We start from the raw sequence: 8,227 nt of genomic DNA on the forward strand, positions 1-8,227 counted from the left end.
CTGATGCTGTCAAAATGATGAAAGAGAAAAAAAGTTTCGGTGTGGCTGATTTTCCTCCTGTTTATCTCACCAAAACGGTGGAAGAGGATTATAGTGCTCGTGGTGGAGGTTATGTGCAAGAAAAATAAGGCCTGCAGCTACGTAATTCCTTCTGAAATCTTCTTGATCCATTTCAGTTCCATAAGAAGTTCTGAATGTTGTGTGTTACCTGCATTTAATCGTCTGGGATTATCTCATTTGCCGTAAAATTGAAAACATGCACGGTGATAAATGAATAATGCTTGGTGCACAATAAGATGAGCAAGAATATGTACAGAATTTTAGTAACAATCTGTTCTTAACATTGAGAATTATTGTTTTATTTATGTTTCTTTTCGAAATATGAGATGCTCACAACACGAAAGGACTACTGATGCGGAGAGAACATATTTGAAATAAAACAGGATAAGCTCTGGATTAGGTCTTGGTCTTATTAGCATTGGGCTAAGATCACAGCAAGATTCAACCAAAGATTGAGAAGTTGCCCTCATAGGTTTGTTACTTGGTTATGGGTTATAAATGTATGAGAGTATGAGTTATGGCCTAGTTGGTTTATGGGCTCCTGTCCCCAATGAGGAGATGATCAATTGCACCATGATATAACCAAACCAAAATGATTTTGCCAATATATTAAAATTCCTGGCTCTTATATACCTTATGAGATAGCTAGTATAAATATAGACATAGAGTAATTGTCTAATTGACTCCTGTACTAATTAATTTCATAACAGTTGTTGAAGAAAACCCAAATAAATAAATAAATTCTGAGTCCACTTCATACTCGGTTGGTGAATTATGGAATGGCTCACCAAAAGGGGTCACCATCGCCCGTGAAAGGTGACAAGGCCTTTGTGAAAAAGCCAAACCAATGCCGGACCTTACACCACAGAAAAGTGAATGGAACAAAAAGAGTGCAACAGCACTGCAAAAGCTTCCTGCAAAAAGGGAGCCAAAAAAATAAGAGGGGAAGAAATATAAAAATCACTTCCCTACTTGCCTTCGTCTGTACTCTTGTTACTGTCAACTTTTATACAACGGCATCAAGCTTTGTCTCATTACAATTATATCTCCCGTAACTTCAACGCTATTAGTAAGCCAACCTATCAATTAAGTGAAGAGATATGTACATATTGTTCTGGTGTTGTGGAAAAAAAAAGGTCCTGCAGTACAATTAAGTGACGAAAAGTCATATACTTAAGACTTCTGCTGTATATGCATAGTTGCAGAAATTGGAAATTGAAACTGATCGGTTAACCTGCCAATTCAAGATTTATTAAGAATTTATCGAAGATTTTTTTGATAAATTAGTTATTTTCATCAAATCAGGTGTAATCTCGGTAAAAAAAAATTAAAATTAATCGAGGATTTTTAAATAAATTAGGGATTTTTAGAACACCATAATAAGCATGAACCGAGTGTGTTGTATATTCCCATATTTAAACATTTTTAATTACTCCCTCCATTCTTGAAATATCTGCCTTTTGACTTTTCAGCACACATTTTAAGGTGCTTTGACCAATCAAAACACTTTAAGATGCTTGCCAAAAAGTCAAGAGACACATATACTCCCTCCGTCCCTTTTTACATGTCCATTTTGCTTTTCGAGAAGTCAAATTAACCAATTTTTGACTAAACATTACGAGTTATCTACCCAATATTTTTAAAATCTGAAAGTTGCGTATTAAAATAGACTCAATATACTTTCTAATGATATAATTTTTATTATTTTTGTCAATTATCTGATATACGTAAAGTCCAGTCAAAATAAAGTCAATTTGACTGGTCAAAAGTCAAAATAGACATGTAAAAAGAGACGGAGGGAGTAATGTTCTTCACCTACACTTAATTCCTGAGTCTGCCCCGGCTTCTATCTCACTAAACAGTGAATACATCTGTTAACACAAAAAGGAGTACGACGAACAACTCTGCAGTCTTTTGTTGGCTTTGGATGATATTGTCCAAGAACATTTGTAATTTTCTACCTACCGGTCTCCTCTTTAGAGCACCCAATTTCAATATTTAGCTAAGTGCAAACATGTGAATGTATGTCAATATTATCATGTAAGTGAACAGTATTTTAAAATATGTTCTTTAATCAGTACGTTTTGCATGCGCATGTGCATGCAAGAAACAATACTAGTACTTCTGAATTCTTATGTCACTTGAATGAAGCTCATAAGAGTTTTGTTTGTGGTTGGTGTGTCAATTATGCAGCTATGAGAAGCTCAAGAGAGACAGACACTCAGACAGAAGGTGGTTGAATAAGAGAACCGACTCCGGTACAGAAATTTAATTAGAAAATGCCAAAATGTCAGTAACTCTTATAAAAGCTTGTTATGTAATCTTAAAAGGTTCGGCATAGTATTTATTATCATTAATGATTTTTCAAGTTCAGTCGGGTCACGCAGCTCGAGAGATATAAAGAAGAGTCAAAAAGAAAGGAGGGCGAAGGAGTCATAAAAGTGAAGATGGATAGATAGATAGCAGTGAGCATCAGAAATAATGCAGCAGAGAAATGCAGAGAAAGTGAACAAGTGTATAACGGCCTTCCTGGCCTTTCCCTGCAATAAAAATTAAATGTTTTAAACAGACGTAACAGCTACAGCTTTTCCTCTACTCCTTTGTGTTTCTTTTCTTCTTCTACCCCATGTCCCCATTCCATGTGACTCGCCCTTCACTTACCATAAAGCTGAGCATGCATGCGTGAGAGAGAAGATCCCAGTCACTTGTGAATTGTGATTCTAAATTTTTAATACTACTGTGTCAGCTGTAATTAAAGCATATAAAATTAATGCTAATTTTACTTAATCCTTATCAGATATACAGGATTTTGCTCTAAATCAGAATTGTTTTTATTTCTTCAATTTGATCGAATTGATTTAAAAACTTGTTGGCTATTCGCAGAGCTAGCTAGCTCATAGCTAAAATTCGACCAGAAATCAGTATGCGTTTATTTTCGCGTCTAATGTTAAAACTCAGGTGTTTCGTACTGTCTTTGTTTTAATATAAACATCCTTATGCTTCTGATTATTTGATGACCTATACTGTGATTTTATTTCAATATACAAGGCTCAAACAGGTATTTGAAAGAGAAATTAAACAACACACTGTCTTGCAGTACTGCTGCAGCATGCAATCAGAAGTGTAACAGCACTGTGCTATAAATTAGCTTCATACAAACTACAAAGGCATGGTCCTTACATATAAAAAGTGAGTGGTACGTTGTACGTGATAATTAACTTATATATAACAGATACTTTCTCCCAAGTTTCATACCTTTGATTAGACAGATTGCATATTTAAGCCAATCTCGAGTATGCGTACTTTGTATATATCCGAAGTAATTGATTGCTATATACCTTACGCACACAAATTCTGGTAATCTGGTTTTGATTTATTTCAGTCGGAGGAATCCTAAGCCAAGATTTAGGAGAACCGTTCAAGCTCTCCAAAGATGAACGTCCGTGATCCACTAAAATAAATTTTCATGACCAATAACGTTTTTCAAACCGCATATAGGACACAAAATTAGCGTCAATAGTTATCCATCACCGCCTCAAATAGTAAGCAATTCACATCGAAGATGCCATTTCAGATATTAAGGGATAGGCTTGGATGATTTGGAAATGTGGACATATTTAGTGGAGATAGGAACTTGTTATTTATCACATTTTTAGATGGCGTGAAGCATAAGAATAAAAATAATGCAGGTCAGTAGCCGCTAAGGAGCATCTGTGGTAATTCCATTGTGGAATTTTGTATGTTGTTTTCAAAAGAGCGTGGCTTGACTTGGTCGGTTGTGGTGTTCGGCAGTGGCGTATGTAACATGTGCGAGTAGTCTGTATATACATGTTGTAATGGCTAAGAGCCTCACTCAGACCGCGACAGCTGAGGGGCCATCCCGGGCCTGGGGCGGGCGACTTGATCGATTTTCTCTTCCTTCATTTTGGCTTTCTGAATCACCTATGTATGACAGCTGATTCCATTTTTTAATTGGTGTTTGGATCAAGTTTATATCCACTTCCAGTTGGAAACAGTATTTGGACTGGTTCATGGTTTTTTTTTCAAACCAACCTTTGTAATTGGTAGGACTGGCTTATAGTTACCGGTGAGTCGGTGACAGAGTAAATTATGAATTATAATCTATTTTTCTATATTTTAAAAAAATTAAATCATGCAATATCTACAAAAATAATCGATTGAGGCAAATATAAAATAGATTATATGGCCATTTTTTTTTACTTGAATCATATGGCTAATTAGTTTGGTCTTTAAGAGACAATGAAGCAAATTATTGAAATTGATATATATACATTCAATTTTGCTTTACAAAAATTTATCATTTAGGTCAAATTTCTTAGGTCAAAATCTTGAAAATCCGTTAAATCTAACATCTTATTACATCAAACACACACACAAAATCATATAAACTCTCACAAAAAGAAGAGAATAAACAAAACTGAAATGAATCAGGAATAAACAGAATTCCTTATCTAAGGGAGTATTATTCAGAAAACAGAATTCCTTTCTTAGAGCAACTCCAAAGGAACATCTCCCTTACTTATAATGAGCCTACGTGGACAAAAATAGGGATTGAAGTAAAAATTATTCACTCCAACCATCCTCTCCTTACCTAAATTTTTTAGGTGAGAGAAAACAAAACCCCTTCTTTTGGGGATAGAAAAGTAAGCCCTTATTTCTTCCAACTCATCTCTCTCTCATTTTCTTTCATTTTTTATTTTCCCTCCTTTTTTTTATCTACCCCACCATAGTAAAAGTTCTAATAAATATTTTTTTTTAAAATATAGAGATGATTATAGGGAATACCATTGGAGTAAAATAAGTTTTTGCTTACTTATATTTTAGGTGATCATTATTTTATTATATTTTAGGGGTCGAAAATAGGTAACACCATTGGGGTTGCTCTTAAGGGAGTATTATTGAGAAAACGAAAATAAATTTAAAAAAATAATTTGTTGAAGGACTTTCACGAGCGAAAATTGATGATGTAAATCCTCGTGGCGCCAATAAGAAGTTTGTTCTTAGGTTTTTTTTAGCTCTCTTTGTGATTTATATTTTTCTACTTAGATATAGAATTTATTCTCCACTTTAAAAAATGCTTAAATTTGACGGGGAAATTAGGGACGCGTGCTTCACTAGTTAGCTAGACCAAATTGTCCACTTCCGTTAAAAGTTAAAAAATATAACTTAACTAATTGATGAGAAATGTTAGATTGAAGTTATATATATCCTGTTTAAACTGTTACTAAAAGTCTAAATTTCGAAATACTTATAATAATATTAAAATATTAATATTATAATAAGTACTTATACTTGATTTAGAATATCAAAAATTTATATAAATTATATTTGATATTCAAATATTATATATAAATATTTTCTATTATTATGTAATTTTAAATGTTATCAACTAATAAGGTCTAAGTATTCGTATTCTATAATAGAACATGTGAAAAATAAAATTCAATTTCAAATTACAAAAACTATTTCTATTCGATTTTACAAAATCTCCTTTTATTTTGTTTCGAACATAAAAAATTAGCAAACGTATTATATATAAGAAACATACTTCTATTTGATTTAGAAGATCCAAAATATATATAAAATTTATTTTATATTTCAGTATTATATATAATTATCTTATTATTATATAATTTTAACGTTTATCAAATAATAATATATAACGTTTCACATTTATTTTGTGGTAATAGGGTAAATAATCAAATTATCTGTATAGGCTTATTATATATAAAAATATAACATGACCTGTTGTAATCGTTTCAATTATAATTCTGTGTATATATAAAGATAATGATATAATTACATTGATATATATTAATTAAGCTAGGTAGGATCGATCTTCTCAAAAGATTACCGATTACGCCTACGCACATCAATTGATCAACCAAGATTTAGCGAATCATTAAGGTGATCAGATCTAGTTAAAACGATCATGCGTAATGGATATTGTCATATTGAACCCAAAACCAAAATCCTTTTCGATAATAACTGACAGCTGAGATATAGAGAAAGATAATTGAGCACGACTATATTCGATTTTCCAAGGCAGCAAATTATAATACCCTCACATAATACTATATATGTGTATGGGGCTCGCATTTGGTATTATCTAAATATGTGCGTCAAGTGTGAGATAAAATGAAGCTGAGCAATGCAGTTGAAGTTTCCCTCCCCTGCAAATCTCTCTGCAAGAAAAACTGGCTAGGCTGTATCATCATGTGGTCCTGTTTCAATTCATCTCAGTGGGTGATATAAAGAGAAGACAGGGATAGCTAGATAGAGATGTGTGAGTTGGTCCCTCACCTAATAACTCAGAGGCAATAGGCATACCCCTTATATGTTTTCTCTCTCACACGCAGCAAAGCAAAGCACATATTGTACAATTTCAGTCTTTCAATCAAAGTAACCATAACATCAACTTGACTCATTAACACCAACAAAATTCTAGCCAGTGAAGTCAATCTAAACCACAACTTACCTTACGACTAGACTTGCAATCTATGTGTGTGACTGGAACCGAATCATATTCATTTTCAATCATGGCATCATCAGTTTTGATAGAGTGGAGGTGATTAAGAACACAATCAGATAACTGGCATATATGCATGGAGCTCAAACCAAGTTCTCCGCAATACTATCATTACAATACCGTTAATCGGTGGCAATTTCGGGTAACATGTCGTTTAGCAATCGGGTCGAGCTAAAATCACTTAAAATTAAATAAAAATGAAAATTGAAGATTTTAGAGAAATGAAATTATAATTAATTTCAGTTCCATTTTGGGTCAATCGGGTGATTTTCGGGTCACTTTCGGGTTTTGTCTCAATAAATCAGGTTGCGAATTGGGTCGGGTTCGGGTCGTGACTGATATTGTCACCTTCCGTATGATCCCTGTAAGTTCTATTCCTGTTCTGTCCCAAAACATTGAGGTATTGCTCTCACTGAGATTTTAGGAGGACTGTTAGGTTAACAAATATTTTAAACTCTTGCTGTTTAGCCCTGATGTTACACTGTTGTCATTTTTTTTTTACTCCATACAGTTTAAATTTTAGACCTATTATTTATTATACTATCATCAAAGGGCATCAGTAATTGTGGAAGTAGAATTGTACATTTAAACATGCATATAGTTTGTCTGCTTTCTGCTAAGGCGTGCATCTGTTGCACCCATGTGATCAAAAATTCACAAGGGCTTGCTTTTCTGGTGCCGTTAAAGTTTTTCATTGTGCAGTCGCTGGTCCCAAAAATTAAAATGACTTTTTGTCGTATTTAACATCACCTTCTTATTTTACATGCTTTTTATTATTTTATATCTGTCTCAATGCAATTTAATTCATAGAGTTGCTCGAAACTAAATCAAAAAATATTTATACACACATAATTTATCAAATTAGTATAATCCAGTTCTGAGGTCCAGCATTTCATGTTATATTACACTCAGAGCATCTAATTACCTAGACACCAAGGCATCAGCGGCTGATGATCAGCCATCGAATGATAGGTATAACATGCTAAAACAATGCATTGCGATAATAAATTTTGGTGTTCTACTGAAGCGAATTAGTATAAGTAGTAGAAACAGCTGCTATATCAGGAGTCAGCTGAAACAACCCGGAATTTTGAAATATGAATTGCTTGTAAATTCATTTTATTATTTTGGTGAAAATACGTATTACAGGACATCCTAGTCTGTCTAGAATTCTATCTAGGAACCTGACAACTAGCTCCATAGCTAACACGGACATGTAAATCGGACTAACTCCATAGTCAACAGAGACATGTAAATTGGACTAGCTAGCTCCATAGTCAACACAAGCATGTAAATCGAACTAATAGAGTGATATGAGACCTCCCTACGATACGCACGGTTTGGGACCCGATCCTCTGAAATATTTTCACTGTCTCTTAAACTCGGCTAAACGCTCGGAAGTGGGTGAGGTTCGAACCTGTGACTCTTTGGATCAACACAAAACACCACTGGAAGAGCTCTCACACGAAATAGTTGTCGAAATTTGAACTTTTCTCTAACCTCAAATAAAATATTATTATTACTATTCCTTTAATATATAATGTAATTAATATGAATCACTAACATATTCCACACAATTGAAGTGTAAATAATTAGAATAACAGTACGTATCAATCA

At 33.6% G+C, this 8,227-nt stretch overlaps 1 long non-coding RNA gene across 1 annotated transcript; it reads left to right on the forward strand.

Annotated features, from left to right (window-relative positions):
- Positions 1 to 1,894: 1,894 nt before the first annotated feature.
- On the forward strand, positions 1,895 to 2,903 carry LOC108195145 (uncharacterized). The gene is made up of 2 exons (XR_010285831.1): positions 1,895 to 2,100; positions 2,254 to 2,903. It is a non-coding gene; the product is annotated as an uncharacterized LOC108195145 (long non-coding RNA).
- Positions 2,904 to 8,227: the final 5,324 nt, after the last annotated feature.

Source organism: Daucus carota, chromosome 7 (assembly GCF_001625215.2).
Source record: "Daucus carota subsp. sativus chromosome 7, DH1 v3.0, whole genome shotgun sequence".
NCBI lineage: Eukaryota > Viridiplantae > Streptophyta > Magnoliopsida > Apiales > Apiaceae > Daucus > Daucus carota.